Genomic DNA, 21,492 nt, shown 5'->3' with positions numbered 1-21,492 from the left:
GCCAATTATATGAACATCTCAATAATGTATATCCATGCCTGCCAATTATATGAACATCTCAATAATGTATTGCCATACCTGCCAATTATATGAACATCTCAATAATGTATATCCATACCTGCCAATTATATGAACATCTCAATAATGTATTGCCAGACCTGCCAATTATATGAACATCTCAATAATGTATTGTCATACCTGCCAATTATATGAACATCTCAATAATGTATTGCCATACCTGCCAATTATATGGGCATCACAATGATGTATTGCCATACTGGCCAATTATATGAGCATCTCAATAATGTATTGCCATACCTGCCAATAAACATGTCCGGATTAGAGGAGATTTCACTTCGTCTTTACTCTTATTTCAAATTAATACTCTAGTATTACATAAATATATATGGTATATGTACAGTATATATTATGCACATATTATATTTGTGTATATATATCAATTTTTACTATATACAGATGCACACATATTAGATGAATGCCCTGTGTTGCACGGACAATAAAAACACAGCTTATAAACTTTACCTACTACATTACTTTCACACTACATTACTTGCAAATGTTTGTAAGCTGTTTTTATTGCTAGTGCAATGCCAGACATTTAGGCATGAGGTTAGCTAGTTGCGTGTGACATTACGTCTTTATGTGTATCTTGAAATTAACATCTTAAATAAACATGTTAAAAATAGGTGAGATTTTACTTCGTCGTCACCCTTGTTTCAAAATAGGAGTCTGGTTTCTCTTAGATGTTGGAAAACTAAATACAATTTTAACAGCATCGCTATCCTTAGCTGTTTGTATACCTATAATATTTCTGTTTTCTCTTCACTGCCTCCATGCTGTGAAGCCTACATAGTAATGTATTTTAATTCATTAGCCATGGGACTTCAGATTGATAACGACGTTAATGGAAGGAGCAAAAATCACAACTATAATCATACGCAGATCATAGCCACTAATTACATTAAAGTTACTGTAGGTAACTATAGTTACTAAAGTTAATCTACTATTTTGTTACCAATTTTTAATGTACGTATATAAAATTTTCATGTTTGTTTGCATTAGATAATTACTATGGGTTTATATATATATATATATCTAAAAGTTATACATAAATCTAATAGTTTGTGTGTATGTCCTTCGGTATGTCCGGCTATAGCTATCAAAGTCTTGGGATTAGATTATCGCATCCTGCTGGATTTGAACTCCCAAAGATTGCGACCGCAGGCTGTAATCCAATTGTCTAATCACGAGTTTACGAATGCTTTTACGATTCATAGCTTTTGCTATATACACCCTTTTCCTGAATTCACACGCTAACTGACATATTAATTGAAACTCTATCAACTCTATGAAACACGATGCTTTTGTGTTTTCGTGAACTTCTATTTCCAGCTTTTGTGAGGTTTATTTTTTAAATTGGTAAAGGCTAATACTTTTCACTCGGCCAATTGTGTTATCTCAAATAGGAATAGCCTCTACATTCTCTCTCTGTTCGGTCATACAAAGTATCAGACAAAGGCAGCCCTATATCTCATTTTTACACTTGTACCAGTATCAAGAGGTACCAGTATCAAGAGGTACCAGTATCGAGTGGTACCAGTATCGAGAGGTACCAGTATCAAGAGGTACCAGTATCAAGAGGTACCAGTATCGAGTGGTACCAGTATCGAGAGGTACCAGCATAGACCTATTAACTATACTTAATTAATAGTATAGTTAATAGTATAGTGAATAATACAGTTAATAGGTCTATGGGTACCAGTATCAGTTAATAGGCCTATGGGTACCAGTATCAGTTAATAGGCCTACGGGTACCAGTATCAGTTAATAGGTCTATGGGTACCAGTATCAGTTAATAGGCCTATGGGTACCAGTATCAGTTAATAGGTCTATGGGTACCAGTATCAGTTAATAGGCCTATGGGTACCAGTATCAGTTAATAGGCCTTTGGGTACCAGTATCAGTTAATAGGCCTATGGGTACCAGTATCAGTTAATAGGCCTATGGGTACCAGTATCAGTTAATAGGCCTATGGGTACCAGTATCAGTTAATAGGCCTATGGGTACCAGTATCAGTTAATAGGCCTATGGGTACCAGTATCAGTTAATAGGCCTATGGGTACCAGTATCTTTGTATTTAAAGTTTTGATGGATAACTTCTGTTGAAACAGTAACATTTTTTTTATCCGCACACACACCTCCATGCACAAATTATTATTAATTCAACATATTCAGGATTTTTATTTTGTTTTCTCAGTTCGTATCATTTGTATCATTACCGAATCATCTCTTATTGTAATCGTAGCAAAACAGACTTGATTTAGCTATTACTTGCTAATTATTTCACATTTATATCTAAACAATTTTATAGTTTTATAATAAAAATAAATTTTCTGCGCAGACTTTTATTATTTGGACAACACCGGGCATTTACCTAGTACCTCTCTATATGACTTTCACCTTTCGATGCCCACACCGGAACAAATAAATGTCGTATGGCGGGGGTCCACTGTATAAGTTTCACTAACAAAAGTTTTAGGACACTGTCAAATTTTTTACATGTTCGCTAAGAGATGTGTTTGACTGAATAAAAAAAATCTATCGTGATAAGCGTTCGTTTAGCCTTATTTTAGTTTATAAACTTGGGAGTTTCAATACCGGCACGGTTAGAACTTGAAAAATTACCCATAAGTGAATTCAAAATTTTTAGAGCACACTGAGAGCGTTTGTTATAAAGCAAAAAGTTTAGTTATTATTTATGAACACTTTATGCTCTGGCTTTTGCTGAGGTATCGACTCCCATGCTCATATCTATCTGCAAAGGAAACTGTCGGTTCCTTTTGCTGCTCCACAAGAATAAATACACCGAGTTTATCAACATTATGAATATGTGTATTGAATATATATATTTGTGCTATATATACAAGTACATGTAGTCAATGTTTGTGCATACAAAGAACAACATACAGAGACCGCCGCTGTCTCTACCTTTCCCCTTTTGTCTGGGCTCTTTATATAGGCCAGCTTGTGCGATAGGCTCCACCCTTTCTGTGGTCTCGGCTCATCGGTCCTTTGTTTAGCAAACTCAGAGAACCGAATTAGCTAGACTACAACTGAGTCTCTGTCGTGATGAGACTCAGCTGTGGCGTCAGTCGTAATATCGGCCGGGCAGCCGGCCCTGATATCGGCACTCTGCCACCGCACATAATCAGCAAACCATACTTCACTAGGCAAACATGCACCTTCATGTACCCAAACAAAACATAAGCTGCAACATTTCTTTTAAAATTGTGAAGGGTATGCAATCAAAATCTGAATTTTATAATTTTTAGAATCTACGGGTTGGCTGATCTTACTCATTGGGTAGACTTACAGAAAGATGTTGACAGAGACAAATGGATCTGGCTAGCAAGCAACCTCACGGTTTCTAGTACCAACCATACAATTTGGGGTGCCGGGTAGGTAAAAAGATCCGTTCAGAGATTCACTTACAGCAATGTGCAAAATTATGGCAACCCTCTCAGCAGTACAACAGATGCTATTTCATTTAAGCTGAAAATCTGCTGAAAATCACCAGAACGAGGCAACTCTATATATCATTTTTATCCATTATTAGTAATATTTTGATCAATTGCAATTAATTCAATCAAATCAATTAGCAGCCTTGTTTGTGTCTGCATATTTGATGAAAAAATTTAGATAAAGTTTTTGCTGAAGTATTTAAGATGATATTAGTAATAAAAGAAAATAAATAATTGGTTTATTTTAGTATAAACTATTGTATAAAAATAGTTATGGTATATAATCAATAGTCTGTCTATGACGAACTGATGGAAATATAGATAACGTACCTGATTAATGAACCCTTTTTTTAGTGTTGATGAGACTTCAGAAAACTACGGACTCATAAACTGTAACCCAGCTGATTGTAAGTGGGAGGTTGCATCAACAACCGATACGAATCTGTGGATATGTAGCTACTTTCAAGGTTAGTTTTTTCTGGGGTAAGAAAATGAACTTGATGTCAAATTGTTACATTTACACTAAATTTTTAAGAATCAAGTTATAATAAGGCAGTAATAGAGAGTAAATATAAGTTCAAATGTTTGTTCACTAAAATCTTTTTTATAGGTTAAATGTTCTTCACTGAATTTCTTAAAAACTTGAAATAAACTTGACTCAAGAATTAACAACGGCAGTTTTTCTTACAGCTTCATTAGCGGTGACCTTGACCTTGGGACTTTACAGAAGTCGTAAGAGTTTGTAATTGCATGCTGACACTGATGCTCTACATGGGTTATTTAACACCCACTAAAATTTACTTGATTTGAGACACCTAATAGCCATTTTGAAGAATAGGCCTTTCATATATGATGTGTAATTACATATTGTGGTAAAGATAAGTACAGTACATGTATTATTAATAGTTCTAGTGAGAATTTCATCTAACACTATAATAAACGATCAACGTCATACTTTAACTAAAGGTAGAACCTGAAAGTAACTAGTAAAAACTGTTACTTGAGACTACTCAGCTCTTCAGTCACTAAGTAACAGGTACAGAGTTCAAATTTCCTCTGTCAAGTTTATGTTTAAATTTTACAATGTTCATATGTTAACATGCTATGTTATGTTAGCAGCCTAACAATGCCTGACCTTTGCTCACGTTTCATAGCAGGAAAACTCGTCACTTTACCTTTTATTGAATACCAGTTGAATGCCCGCCATTAAGATTTATTATTGAATATTAGCATTGGGCTCGGCAATGCTCGGGATTTCTTTCATTTTCAATGCAAATTGTTCAACACAACTCATTGGGGAAAATTGTCCTTAATGCATGCGGTGGCAGGTTGTTGAGTTTTTAATTGGATAGATCGGGAAATATTTATACAGAAAATGAATTTGCTATTGACCCTGGTATTGCTTGATGGGCCGTCTTTTGTACATTAAATAAGCCGTAGTGAGTCTCTTATAACTCTTTTCTCAAGCTAGAATTTTTTTATGTCACGGAACATCGTGGAACATCGCAGAACATCGCGGAACATCACGGAACATCGCGGAACTCTTAGGATACTAAAGACTAAATAGTCTTTAGTAGCATTGAAACATTGAAGCATATGCTTCAATTTGACAATGTAGTTGAGGGGCGCAATTAGTAGTATTGGTGTTCCAAACTGAATGTCACAAGTTCGAGACTAGTGCAAAGCAACTTTTTGCAAAGCATTCTAATTACCGTCTATATTATTTGTTCTGCTCGACAGTTGCTAGCAAGATTACAAAATCAGGGTTTATAATGTAGTAGATGTTGCAGCGTTAACTAATTGCTGCATGATATCACAATCTTACTGAATGGGCTTCTGTTTTAGAATACTAAAAATAAGCAATAGTAAGGCCGAGTGCTGGGCTCGAGTACTTCTTGTTCAACGAGTTTGGACTCGCCCCTTCTGTTCAACTTTTAGAGTATCATGTAGCTGGTAGTGCTGGGCACAAGTACTTTTTGGCCAACCGGTTTTTCGGGTATCGGGTTTGTTGATACGGGTTTCACGCCTAAAATTTCCAAACATTGAACGTATCTTAAAATTTACAATGCAATTATAATTCTATTCAATTTATTTATTTTTTTACTATTTCCTGTCGATCGATATTTGTGGCATATATTATAGCAGGCAGGTTGTTAAACAATGCTCATTGCGCAGGGCTCAATAGACAGAGTTTTTATCCACTCTACTCGACGGATATGTGTTTCAAAGCCCGAATTCGCAAGTCAAAACCCGAATCTGCAAGGTCGAAATACTCAAAATTTCTATTACCTGAGATTCGAGAGAAGATAATTCCTAGAGTAGAACGAGTTTTATTACCCGTGCCCAGCACTAGTAAGGCCTACTGTAGAGCAATGGAGTTTCTGCGACAGATGACATCATGCTAAGCTTTCTATTAAACAGTGGATGGCATCTGGGGACCATGGGGCCAGTGGACCAACTGTTCGATTGACATCAGTGGAAAATGTGGACACGACTCCAAAGTTATTAGGCATAGGCTGTGTGACAACCCTCAGCCTGATATAAATGGAAACGATTGTCCTGGTTCAGATCACATGACCAGTTGGTTAAGTAAGTATCTGTAAGCAAATGCTAGCTGTAGGTCTATTACAGAAAGTTAATTTGATAGTTGCTATGTACAAATTATGCTCTCTTAGCAACATTTAACTTTCTCATATCATAGAATACTAGTTGCTCATAAAACAGCAAAATATAATCAAGACAGAAAAAACTAATAAATTTGTCTAGTGAAATTTTTTTACTAGCGGAAAATAAATTCTAAAAAGATAAAGTATAAAAATATGCATCCATCATAGAGATTGAATCAAACACTTCCTCTAAACCTTTTATTTGCTCACGGAATGCCAACACATTACTGTTTTTCAATAACTTTTTTGCTCAAGTTTGCTCCCTTATGCACTCTACAGTGTAAAAAGGGTTAATACGTGTTTGCCTATACAATGGTTATTTGTACACTTTTACTAACCATGAAGCTTAGAGACACCACTTGAACAAGGAAATCATCAGTAGAAGGGTCTCTATCAACTCGGTTTAATTCCAGAATGCTGAATGAATCACCAAACCTATTTTGGTGGTTTCCGGGAATTGTCACATCATACTAAAGTATATCAATATTTATATTGTTACATACTTAGGTAATGAGGAAAGTGATCGAGATCACTAAATATATTTGTAGGCTGTTTTGAAAATGACTACTACGCTGTTGCTTCTGGGGAGCACAGTTGCTGGCATTTCATGGACACACAGCTAGACTACAACACAGCCCTTGAAACTTGTCAGAACGAAACAAGGTGGAATGCTGTCCTTGGCTCTATTACCAGTAGGAAACACCTGGAAGTATTATTGGATATAGCGCAGAGGTGAGGCATTTCTGTTTGCATTATAAATTCTATATCATCGCTATATGACCATGTAGTGCAAAGTTAACTGTATAACCGCTATATGACCATACAGTGTAAAGGTGACTGTATCATCGCTATATATAGTGCAAAGGTGACTGTATCATCGCTATATATGGTGCAAAGGTGTCTGTATAACCGCTATATATGGTGCAAAGGTGTCTGTATAACCGCTATATATGGTGCAAAGGTGACTGTATAACTGCTATATATGGTGCAAAGATGTCTGTATAACCGCTATATATGGTGCAAAGGTGTCTGTATAACCCCTATATATAGTGCAAAGGTGTCTGTATAACCCCTATATATGGTGCAAAGGTGTCTGTATAACCGCTATATATGGTGCAAAGGTGACTGTATAACTGCTATATATGGTGCAAAGGTGTCTGTATAATCGCTATATATGGTGCAAAGGTGTCTGTATAACCCCTATATATAGTGCAAAGGTGTTTGTATGACCCCTATATATGATGCAAAGGTGTCTGTATAATCGCTATATATGGTGCAAAGGTGTCTGTATAACCGCTATATATGGTGCAAAGGTGTCTGTATAACCCCTATATATAGTGCAAAGGTGTCTGTATAACCGCTATATATGATGTAAAGGTGTCTGTATCATCGCTATATATAGTGCAAAGGTGACTGTATCATCGCTATATATGGTGCAAAGGTGTCTGTATAACCGCTATATATGGTGCAAAGGTGTCTGTATAACCGCTATATATGGTGCAAAGGTGTCTGTATAACCGCTATATATGGTGCAAAGGTGTCTGTATAACCGCTATATATAGTGCAAAGGTGTCTGTATAACCGCTATATATGGTGTAAAGGTGTCTGTATAACCGCTATATATAGTGTAAAGGTGTCTGTATAACCGCTATATATAGTGCAAAGGTGTCTGTATAACCGCTATATATAGTGCAAAGGTGTTTATTCAGTTATAAAATATTTTGTCATGTTCGCTTATAGTTGAGCTTTTTTTTAATTTAAAATAATGATATCTTGTTTCGGGGAAGCTTCCAAAATCTAAATGACTCGTGCAAGTTTTTGTAAACTTGAATTTGAGTTTCCTAATATAGTGGTCTTATCAAATATGCCCATGCATATATATATATGCCTCCAATTATATATGCATACAAACAAAGTAACAAGGTTCATGTATACAATAAACTTCAACACGGTCAAGGTCAATCTTTCAATATATTTTATGAAGTCTAGTTTCTACACATACATTTCATTGCTGTTCCCATCGATTGGATTTTACATTTCAGCGTTGAATTCACATCTGCGCATGCAGTAGATGAAGGATATTTCATTGGACTACTGGTAAACGAAACCACTTTAGAGCGGAAATGGAACCATGTAAGACAGCTTGGTTGGTCAAATTGGGACAGCGCACAACCTGGTGCAGAATTTTGTACAGTGGCTGATCCTTCTAATGAGTGGAAGTGGAGTACAGCTGACTGCACAGAATCAAAATATTCTCTCTGTCAATATGGCGTCGGCAAGTGTCTCGCATTCAGTGATCCTACAGATATGTCTCACATAAACTTATGCTATTCGTGCATGTTTTCTGTTGGTGGATGAGTTTTAACTTTGATTCTAAATACATTTGTTTGTCTATCTTTGTTAGTGGTGTTCATGTTTTGGTTGGCGTGGAAACAACTTCAAACTTATTTTAAACTGTAGGTACTCTAATATGAAACAGTTTCGTTAAAGTTTTTGTCTGCCAACAATGCCATAATCAAGTTGTGATAATTAAAATGTCATAGGTTATAGTTGTGCCTATGTTAAAAGCTCATAACTGCTCTGGAAATACTAGCGATGGCGAGTGTTTTATTTAATGAATCACATTTGGGCTGTGGAATAGGTCTAAGTTAAGTAGAAGGCAATAATATGTTTGTAGGATACACTACTAGAAGATAATTTCTTTATTGATTGTGTAACAAGTTTATAGATGGCTATACTGAACTGCTTTAAATTTAAATATTTATTACTATTATTCTCTTACAATAATAATAAATATATAAACATTTTACAGATATGGTGAATGGAGTCTGGGGTGAGTGGGGAGAATGGGCAGACTGTGAAGCGGACTTCTGCTCTTTTGGGAACATCACTCGTCAACGAATCTGCGATAATCCGCCTCCGAAGAATGGTGGACAGTATTGTCGTGGCGACATGATTGACACGATGTCCTGTTTCAATAGCAGCTGTCCAAGTATGTTAATATTTTTTTATTTATTGTCGCTACAGGAATGTTAAGTGTTAGATGTTTACGATATCATTCCGTGTTCATAATTAGCAACTATTCATGTTCGCGTAACAATTAGAACACCGGAACCCCAGCAGCCGTGTATTAATGCCGATATCTTATTGTATAAAATATGGCATGAAAGCAATATATGGGTAGCATAATTGTGGAACAAACATGTAATGTACTAAGGGCAGATAAATCTGCGTTAAACAAGCGATGAGTATAAGCAAACAAGCGATGAGTATCAAATATAAGTGAACTAATACAAGTATTTATATGATTGTTATTTGCTATAGATACTAAACAAGGAATGCTTAAAGACAATAGATCTAGCTCAAGAAATGGAGTTTGGCCAGTCAGGTCATACAGTGTAGGTTTAAAGCAGCATCTAGATACCATTAACAATTTATTCAATCAATTAAATAATGTGTACAATATACAGTAATAACTTTTTGTTATCACTGGTAAGTACGCAACCAAATTTAGATTTGCCCTTTTTTGATCTACTTCTTGCATGATGGTATGTATTTCAAATGTTCCTGCTGTAGTCAACTATTAGTTTTTTTATTAGTAATACAATCAACAATAGGACATCATGCAAGTATTGCTATTGTAAAACTTGAACAGCTATGATAAAAAGAAAATTTAATGTAAACTAACAATAAAAGCTGCCTACTTTTTATTTATTGAAATAGCAAAGTATTTTTACTCGCGTCGCTAGACAACTGTGTTGAAAGACTCCATAAATGTGGTTTGATAACAATGCATCATCAAGTATGCTGAAACCAAGATGGTTTTCATGGAACAAAATTATGTTGTACTAAATAAAGTTTTACAAAAATTTAGTGTATAAAAAGCAAAGCAAGTACAATTTATTGCTAACCTATTTTAACCTATTTTGTTTCATGCTCTAGTTACCTAAATGGCTGGTTGGCTTCATAGTTATACGGACTGTATTTCACATTTGTCATTGACCTGCTCTAATGCCCAAACATACTAATAAATTATAAATTATTTAGCTAGGAAACTATTATTCTATAAAATATAGATGTCTACTTAGTAATGATTTTCACAAGCTGACTTTGCAAATATCTTATCTCTCTGATTTGTTCACAAGTCATTGATGGCGTCTAGATTAGTACCTATTTTATAACACTTGACTTGTTGTGTAGTTTTATTGCTAAGTCTTGAAGCCAAGTGCTAGAACCAGGCTTGCCACAACTAGCCTGGTTCACACTAGACACCATTTGAACTTCATTAAAATTACATTGACTAGACCTTCAGGAAGCTCTTCACATATGCAAGGTTTTTATGATTTATGCTTTGATGTGTTGCAGTTAATGGTAACTGGACCGAATGGGAAGAATGGGGTAACTGCACACTTTACTGTGTTAAAGAAAGGACACGGGAGTGTACCAACCCACCACCTCAATACTTTGGTCTGTACTGTGAAGGGAGCCACAATGACAGCATGTTTTGTAGAGAAAAACCTTGCGATGGTGAGAAAGTAGTCATGCATAAATAAAATTTACAGAGTTATAAATTTCTAACAAGTTGTCGTTATGCTCATGCTATTCTATTAGCTCTGTGCATATCATCTTAAACTTAAAAAAGAAATGAGAAAATAATTTATTATTCACTTTTTGCTGACATCCTTTTTTAGTAGTTTACTTGCTCAGTCGTAGTAAGTGTGCAGCATACTTCATTTGATTCTGTTAACTTTAGGTCCCTATCATTAGGGAGTCTGATTGAGACATTATCAACTTTAATCTTGTAAATAGTTGTTTATACGAAGGTGATGATGTGAAAAGGTCTAAGCACAAGTTGTCTTGCATCAATCATTCATCCATCTCTCTCTGTCTCCGTCTGTTCATGATATAAATGGTGGCAAAGGTTGTATGTCTGAGTGAAGGTGTGAGTATGGCGAGTGACCTTGACCTTGTGTGATTGAAAGTATGTGTGAGTGATTCTTCAAGATAATCTGAGAGGAAAACACAAATGGGATGCAAGGATGTTGATGTTACTCTTCTGGTTCAGCCGACTCATGTTAGAGGTAAGTTATTTTATGTTTGAGTTTTTTGTAATTTCCAAAAAGGTTTTTCTCAGTTTGTGCTTTGTGTCATCTTAATCATTTGGTTTAGGTTTTTTCTATCATGATCAATAGCAGGCCGTATTCCATTGGGCGGCTGGCTGGCTGAGCCGTCCCAACTTTTCAGTGATTTTCGACGGCTAAGTACTAAGAATTGCAGCCTAAGCTCATTCACTTGGAATTTCCAACAACTATATTACTAGCATTCTATATCGCCTCCTTAATGAATTTAGCTTACTAAACACATGCTTGAAGTTAAGTTTTAGTATGTACTTTACTAAACTAAACTTCAACTTTTTTATCAACTTAACTTTTATCACCCATCTGTTTCCAGTTTCGTTTTCATTATAACTTATCAGGAATAACGGGATTCACATAGCGAATAGCATATCAACATTTTTGTTATTTAGACGTATTCAGCACACTAACTGCCAAATTTTAATTTTAAGAGAAATTTTGTTCACAAGTATGACAAAAAAAGGTTGTATGGCGAGGACAAAAAACAGCGTGTGTGTGTGTGTGTGTGTGTGCGTGCGTGCGTGCGTGCGTGCGTGCGTGCGTGCGTGCGTGTGCGTGCGTGCGTGCGTGCGTGCGTGCGTGCGTGCGTGTGTGTGTGTGTGTGTGTGTGTGTTATCCTAAAGCGAAAAAATCCAATAATAGGTTCATCGTACCTCAAGGGCGCACTATGTTTGAATTCCACTTTTTTTGAACCTCACGCTATTTGACTGCCATTATAAAAAAGGGTTGAAAAATGGAGCGCCACCCTTTAGTTGGAGGTTGCCTTTATTTGACTGCAGCATTGACATCCCTTGATCTTTACAAACCCAAAATAGCAAGTGATCAGTAGAAAATTTTCTACAAAATTGCACTAATAATGATTCAGTTACATCATTAACAATTAATTCTTTCACTGTATCTGTTCGAACTCAAGTCCGATTTTTTACTCTAAAGCTTTATGGTCTTTCATTAAAACCTTGAAAGCAACATCATAGAAATAATTATTAACTGTATCAGACTAATTGTAGTTCCTTTTTTAACACGGCCTTGATGCTCAGGATGTCAGGATGATGGTATTTGACATCTATGAAAAATAATTTAGCAATTGCGATGAAACCTGTACTACTATTTTAAGGCTAAAACTTGTGCAAATGTTTGTTTCAAAAATGTTAGTTTTTGCATGTATTACAAACATGGTTTGTTTGTGTCACTTGTTCTTGAATATATATTTGTAGCATTTGAGAGATTATTATTATATAACTTATAAATTTGAAATTTAGAGCATATTATTTAATAGCATCATTGCAGTAATCTAAACTCAGCTTACAATGAATCGATGCTTATTCTTCTATTCTCCTCTTCTATTGCACATAAAAAGCCAGTTTGACTGTAAACTGTAGCAAACATATTAATGAGTGCAATGAGTTTTTATGCAACATTGTTAATTTTACCACTATTGATGTTACCACTATTGATGTTACTACTAATGATGTTACCAATATTGATGTTGCCACTATAGATGTTACCTCTGCTGATGGTATCACTATTGATGATACCACTATTGCTGATACCACTATTGTTGTTACCACTGTTGGCTTCACCACTATTTATGTTACCACTATTTATGTTACCACTATTGATGTTACCACCATTGATGTTACCACTATTAATGGTACCACCATTGGCTTTACCACTAATGAAGGTACCACTATTGATGTTATCACTTTTGATGATACCAATTTATGATGTTACCATTGTTGATGTTACTACTATTGAAGTTACCACTATTGATGTTACAACTACTGGTGTTACGACTATCGGTGGTGCCACTATTGATTTTACCACTAATGATATTACCGCTATTCATGTTACCATTTATGATGTTACCAGCATTTATGGCACCACTATAATTGATGTTACTACTAATGATGTTACAACTATTATTGTGACCACTATTGATGTTGCCACTATTGATGTTACTACTTTTGATGTTACCACTATTGATGCTACCACTATTTATATTACAACTATTGATGTTACCACTAATAATGGTACTGTGGTAGACGCCGGGCCATGGCGTTGCATTTCTTATTTTATTGTATGTGTTGTCCTTTTTATTATGTCGTTGTTTTACTCGTTATGCTATCATTTATCGTCACTCATTGTTGTCTTACTTTATTGTATGTGTTGTCCTTTTGATTATACCGTTGTTTTACTCATTATGCTATCACATACCGTCACTTAAATTGTTGTCATATGAACTAGTGCTGGGCACGGGTAGTAATACTCGTTGAACTCGTGGGTTTATCTTCTCTCGAGCATCGGGTAATAGAGATTTCGGGTATTCCGGTCCTTCAGGTTTGGGTTTTGACTTTAGAGTTCGGGTTTTGGTACACGGATCCGTCGGGTAGTGTGAACAAAAACTCGGTCTATTGCACCCTGCGCTCTCAATCTGGGCCCACAGGGCATTTCTGTGTCATTTTTGCTAAAGAGGCACGACAATAAGGTATAACGAGTCTTTAATTTAATAGATAGAATGAAGCATCTCATACCTTATTTACCATACCTACCGGAGATATTGTAGTCAAGCAGTGATTACTTGTCATTAAAAGGTGAGTAGAAATACATAAATCAAATTTTATTTGCGCAATTTGCCAAATCAGCTTCGTAAACAAATCTATGCCTTTTTTAATACGGCGCGTGTTTGCTTTCACCGATAACACATAGGTCCTTAGTCTGTTTCCGCTATCGCTTTGTTAGAAACTGCCATCAGCTTCGCGGTAGTAGCAGTGAAAATTTAATAACTCTGTTTAAATTGATTACTACAGCTAGCTATTATGGATTACATAATTCATTATAACCAAGTTTTACTAAGCCAACAAGCATTTCTAACGGAAAAAGCCGATTAGGTAAAGTTTTTTATGAGATTTGGAGCACCATCTACAAAAAGATCAGAGAGGTCCATAGAACATGCTTAAGTATTAAGCTACCATAGACCCTATATTCTGCCACCTGTTGACACGAAAATTCCCTGTGGCCCCAGACTATCTTGACTGTTTAACAATCCGCCTGTTAACGCTGCTAGTACGAATGTCAGTCGATAAAAACTATAAAAAATGATAAATAAATTGAAAAGAAATATAATTGCTTTGTAAATTTAAAAATATATCTGTTTAGAAAATTTAAACATAAAATCCATATCAACAAACCCGATACCCGAAAAACCCGTAGGCAAAGAAATACCCGAGCCTAGCACTACTAGCTACCCGATACTCGAAAAACCCGAACAGAAGGGGGCGGGTCTAAACCCGTTGACCAAGAAGTACTCGTGCCCAGCACTAATATGAACGCACTAGCGATCCTATTTATTCACCTCGTTAGCCGGTATTCTTACCGTTAGCCGAGCGTTAACCGTTAGAACGGGTGATATTATTATATATAAAGGAGCGCGCTCACTTAGTTGAACAGAGCAGATAGCCGTACCCTCCTCGGCTACTGGGACTTCTTTCTATAATAAAAACTGGAACGAAATCACACACATTTTCTTTCTTTATGAAATAGTCTAAATCGTGCCAAGTAAAGGTCGTCAAATTCCTTTACAGTACTACCATTGACTTTACCACTAATGATGTTACTACTGATGATGTTACTACTATTGATGTTACCGCTATCGGTGATACCACTATTTATGAAACTACTATAAACATGCGTTTGGAAAAGAGAGCATTTACTGCCAATCTCGTCGAAATGCCGGTGTTTGAACATAGGCCTTTGAAACAGAAAGCGGTAGGCTACACCTCTGAAACAACAAGCTGCAATTAATCACCAACTGAAAAAGTCTTGACTTATGAAAACCTAATTATCCGACACCTAAAGGATCATTCCCATGGCTAGGAAATTATACACGCTGCAACTTCGTGAGAGCCAACACTACCATAACCTGCAATTCCACCATCTCATACACGGTTACAAGACCCATTCCTTCAAACACCTGAGCTACCAGACCAAGGGTTAGGAGAGACCAAATCCAGTAAATAAAGGATAGCCAGCGGAATACACACCTAAGATGGAGCCCAGGGACTACCTCCCCTAAGCGTCCAAAACAAGACCTAAACGAAGCAAGAAATGACCAGCCAGAAACGACAATTTAATACCAGACACAGCCGCAAAAGTAACTACTTTTTAAATTTTAATATTTAAAATCTTTTCGCAAGATCTTTCACAACATGTTGTAATTACAATGTATTTGCATGTCACAATTCTTTTAACCAGTGATGCCCTGACTTATTTTTACCTCCTATAAATAGTAAAAAAACAGAGTAAATACTGCAGCATTTTTCTAAGTTCAGCATTCAGTCACTGGATCTACACAGAGCAAGGCAAGTTGAGCTATTTTACAATATAATGTAAGGCAGTTGCTGAGTCCTACAATTTGGGAGTTATAGACTTATTTAAAAGCTTATGTATTCAAGTCTTGCATCATATTTAATCTATTAACTTTTTCTCCTGTTTTACTTATTCTTATTTGATTCATATTTGATTCGTTTTGTTCCAACTACTTAAATAGTATCTTACACTTGATATTTTGTGACTGGTTGTTCTTTGACAAATTCAGTTTTTATTAAAAATAGATCATTGTAAGCTTTGCTGAAACAGTTTAATTATTGAGCTGGTAGGTTACCCCACAAGTTTTGTCTTGGGGGTAATTCGCAAGGTCAATGAACTTTCATGCAAATATGTCGATGCATCAAAGTCATAACTGCATGTCTTGAGTTCGGGTTGTTAGTATTTAAAATCCAGACATTACGCAATAGAACTAGGGTTCGTTTGTTAATATTGGTTGAGTAAATGACAATCAGCGAACACCCTCAAACAACTTCACCGATGTATCAGAGGCAAATTCTTTACACTACTATTGATGTTACAACCGTTGAATTTACCACTATTGATGCTATCACTAATGATGTTGCCAATATTGATGTTACCACATTGATGATATCACTATTGAAGTTACCACGGTTGATTTTATTACTATTGATGTTACCATTATTGCTGTTACCACTAATGATGTTACCACTGTTTATCTTACTACTATTAATGTTACCACTATTGATTTTACTGCTATTGAAGTTACCACTATAATTGATCTCACCACTATTTATGTTACCACAGAGGACGTTGCCACCATTGATTTTACCACTATTGATTTTACCGATTTTGATGTTACCAATCTCGATGTTACTACTACTGATGTTACCACTATGAATGCTACTACTATTGATGTAAATACTATTGATGTCACCAAGGTTGATGTTACAACTACTGTTGTTACCAATATTGATGTTACCACTATTGATGTTACCATTGTTGAAGTTACTACTATTGATGTTACCACTATTGGTGGTACCACTAATGATGTTACCGCTATTGATGGTACTACTCATGATGTTACCTACTGATGGTACTACTCATGATAAGCCCTACTGATGTTACCACAGTTGTTTTACCACTGTTGAAGTTAATACTATTGATGTTACCACTAATGATGTTACTACTACTGACGTCAAAACTATTGATGTTACCACTATAATTGGTGGTGCCACTATTGCTGTTACCACTATTGTTGTTACCACTAATAATGTTACCACTATTGATGTTATCACTATTATTTTACCACTAATGGTGGTACCACTAATAATGTTACACGTACCACTATAATTGATGGTACCACTATAATTTGAAGTTACCACTATTCATGCTATCACTTATGATGTTACCACTATTAATGGTAGGGGAGAAGTGGGTAATGTGAACAGCTGGGTAATGTGGACAGGTAAATTATTAGCTAAAGTTTATAACCAATTCCACTTGTTTCATATTATAAAACATTTCTTTTTCATGTTAGAAGCCACATGCTCATTTGTAAGTCTCTATCCATCGTACATCAATCTGTAACCATTTTAATATTTATCATACAAATTGTAATTTTCAATTGATATTTACTGCCTAGGTTGCGTAGTGTAAATGTCGTTGGAACTTTTGGGGCAATATGTACACAAACAAAGCATATTGTGCTGGTTATCTCTATTGATTGTCAGAAGGCAACTCCTGACTTTGACCGAGGTTTATCAAAATTTGTAGTAATATATAAGATGGGGTAATGTGGACATGTCCACATTACCCCATCTTATATATTATTACCATAAAGTTAATGTAGACATGTCCACATTAACTTTATGTCATGTCCAAATTACCATGTGCTGCAAGGTATATGATATAAACTGCTTAATTTGCTGGTTTCAATGTTAAGTCTAAATTGTTACTACTGCTACTAGGCTTACTAGTAAATTTACTAATATACCTACATGTAAATTTTTCAGTCCAACATGTATTTGTCAATAACTACGAATGCAAAAGTGAATGCTGTTTTGCACCATCTATTGATTGGGATTAGTAGACATGAGTTTTTTTAAATGTTGTATTTAGAAAATGAATGTTAAATTAACTGCCTTAAATTTTAATTAAAACTATTGCTTCTGAAGAGCTGAAAGTAGGCTTTTACCGGCACAGAAGTGGAAAGTTTTTTAAGCCAGACCTACCAGATTTTAACTGTGTGAGCCGCAGTGAACTCGAATTAGTTTTCCCTAAACCTCTGTCACAGGGAACTACAGAAAGAACCAGAAGTGGATTCATATATGGTTTTAAGCCATCAGCATTCAATTTAAGATAGACATAATTTGTTATACCAACATCACTAAAAGACAATCTGAGTTATTACCATGACTCAGTAGAATTATTATCTTATATTGTCAGATTTGAATTATTTCTGTACAGCTTACATTAAATTGAATATAACCAAATGCATATATTACTTGTAGTTATTTAAATATCTGAGAAACTTTTACTTTTAACGACAAAAAATGACATGTTCACATTACCCAGTGCACCTGTCCACATTACCCACCGATGGTGGGTAATGTGGACAGGTGGGACAATTTTTTGGTTTACAATATGGTGGATTCTGAAAAAAATATTGCTTGTATTACAAAACATGCAATTAAGAAAAGAGAGCCAACAAACTCTGCAAGCTAAATATATAATTTAGAGTATTCTGAAGTGAATAGAATAGTGGTAACTGTAACGAGAAAAAAAAACTGTCCACATTACCCACTTTTCCCCTACCACTATTGATGTTACCAATAATTATGGTACCACTATTGAGGTTGCCACGGTTGATGTTACCACTATTGATGTTACTACTATTGATGTTACTTCCATTGAAGTTACCACTGTTGGTATTGCCACTATTGGCGTTACCACTATTGATGGTACCACTATTGATGGTACCACTATAATTGATGGTACCACTAATGATGTTACTACTGTTGATGTTACTATTACTGATGTTTCCAGTATTGATGTTACCACTAATGATGTTACCACTAATGATGTTACCACCATTTATGTTACCACTATTAATGCTACAACTATTGATGTTACTTCCATCGAAGTTACCACTATTGATATTACCACTATAATCGATGTTACCACTATTGATGGTCCCACTATTAAATAATTATAAAATGGAAATATACCTTCAAATTTAGAATGAAATAAAATTTGAAAGCTCCAACAAATTTTAATGTGGGCTATAAGATTAACCTACAGTTAGCCTACTGTAGGTTAACGTAAATCTTGTATTTCAATGCGACCTTTAGTTGAATGCCACTATTTGACATTCTTAATCTTTACAAACCCATAATAGCAAGTGATCAATAGAAAAGTGTCCACAAAACTGTACCAATAAGGACTCAATTACATCAATAACTATTAATTTGTTCATTGTTTCCATTTGTATCAAAGTTCGTTTTCCTGCTCTGCAAAGTTAAATCGATTTTAATCCTTTTCGATAAAACAGTTTAAAAGTTTGAATGCATCACCATAAAAATAATTAGTAACCTTATCAGGCTGATAGTAGTTCTTTTTCAACGTCGTTTGATACTCCGATGTATATGAAAAAAAGTTTTTGCATTTCCGATAGAATCTGTGCTACTACATGTTTTTGGCTATTTTGATTCCATACAGTTTATTTTTATTCGCACCAGAAGTGTCTATTCATAATGGCATTGCGTGAAAGTTTTGCTCTGCTAAAAATTGTTTGAACGCTAATATTGACTAGCTCAGCTGTGCAGAAGTCAGGTTAAGGTCAGAAGACACTGTAAATGGTATTGAACCGCCAAAACAATATGAAATAGTTCCAAATAGAAGCGACAATCAAAACGCAATTATCTGAGCAAATGATGCTGATATTTTTGTTTTAAAAAAGCTAATATTTGTTTTTAAATGCTTTAAAATTTTTGTTTCTGTGTGCATTATAATTATGGCTTTTTTATCTCACATGTTCTTAAATATATATTTGTAGCATTTTATTATTATTATATAACTTTGAAATTTCATAGCATATTATTTGATAGCATGATTGCGATATTCTGAAGTCAGCTTGCAATAGATCGACCCTCGCAACCCTTGTTTTATTTTACATAAAAAGCCAGTTTTGGCTGCAAACTGTAGCAAACATTGATGAGTGAAATGCGCTTTTATGCAACATAGTTAATTAAATATAGCTATAAAATAAAAATATGCTTTCGATTTTAACATGAAATAAAAAACTTGAAAACTCTAACGTATTGCAACGCAGGCTATAATATTATAGTAGGTTAATTGCGAGCAATAAATATCAACTGGTAGAGACACGTATCAGCTTTTTCGTGTGAATTTATTTACATCTCAACGACAAATTGGAAGTTAGCAAATGTCGTCAGTTAGCAAATAATGTCACACCGCCCAAAGGAGTTTGCAAAATATAGGCGATATTCGCTTCACCTGGAAAAGGGTTAAATACATTTTCCTAAAATTTTGAGGAGCTATCGTATCTGAAAAACACAACGCCAACCTTTATTTGAACGTCACTTTTAATGAGGAAGGTTTGAAAAATAATGTGTCATGGTGTTCAGATAAAGATTATACAGTACCTTAACCACTTTGTCTCTATGACTTGGCCACGCATATGGCTGTTGCTCCAGTAGTATAACATTTTAAACCTCAAAAATCTATGCTGCAAGAGAGACAATCAGCACCATGCAATAGTTCATGCTGTTTATAAACTAGACTTATTCTTTAACTAACTGCATACCCTAAATTTACATACTTGAAGATGATTGATGTTGCTTCCGTTGGTGAGTTTTAGTTGACTGCAGCATGAGGAAAGTATTTTAAAGTTAGAAGTTGAAGCCACTCATAAAATCGCATGATTTTTTAAACAAATGTCAGTTTTCTTAACCTATTGACTAGTATTTACTTCAAAAATAGTCTTTCAGAATACTTCAAAATATTTTACACATGCAGTTATTGTGATTTGAGTAAGGCAAACTGTAATTGATCTACATGTACTCGTCGATTAAATTTTCCCTGAATAAAACTTTTGAAGTCTCCCAAAAAGCTATGCTGTGCCATAGCTATGGCCAAGCTATGCATGACCAACAATCAGCACCATACAATGGCTAATGTTGTGTTTATACTAGCCTTTTCCATGTAGCTAACTGCCTTCCTTAACTTAAGTACTTGCAGGTAACTGCCTTCCTTAACTTAGCTATTTGCAGGTAACTGCCTTCCTTAACTTAACTACTTGCAGGTAACTGCCTTCCTTAACTTAACTACGTGCAGGTATCTGCCTTCCTTAACTTAAGTACTTGCAGGTAACTGCCTTCCTTAACTTAACTACTTGCAGGTAACTGCCTTCCTTAACTTAACTACTTGCAGGTAACTGCCTTCCTTAACTTAACTACTTGCAGGTAACTATTGTTCAACAGCTCGTATGCCAAAGTTTCTCTCCGAGTCTGTCCTGTGAGCAAGTTCAGGTAGTCTACTGTTAATTTAAATCTTATCTTTTGCTGCTGTTTAGAGAAATCCCTGGAATGAGTTGTATTCAGTTGGTAACTATACTACCCAGTGGTAATATTGGAACCACTTGGCTGAAAATTTTTATTCAAGCAAATAATTTGGCAATCTATTGTTAATTATTCACGAATCTGTGAACAATGAAGAATTATATTGTCAAGTTCTCAGTTATTATTTTTGGTGACCAAATGCTTTCATGACATATTAAATGGC

Source organism: Watersipora subatra, chromosome 9, assembly GCF_963576615.1.
Source record: "Watersipora subatra chromosome 9, tzWatSuba1.1, whole genome shotgun sequence".
NCBI classification, from domain to species: Eukaryota; Metazoa; Bryozoa; class Gymnolaemata; order Cheilostomatida; family Watersiporidae; genus Watersipora; species Watersipora subatra.
The sequence above is the reverse complement of the archived record's forward strand: the minus strand, read 5'-3'. Positions refer to the sequence as shown.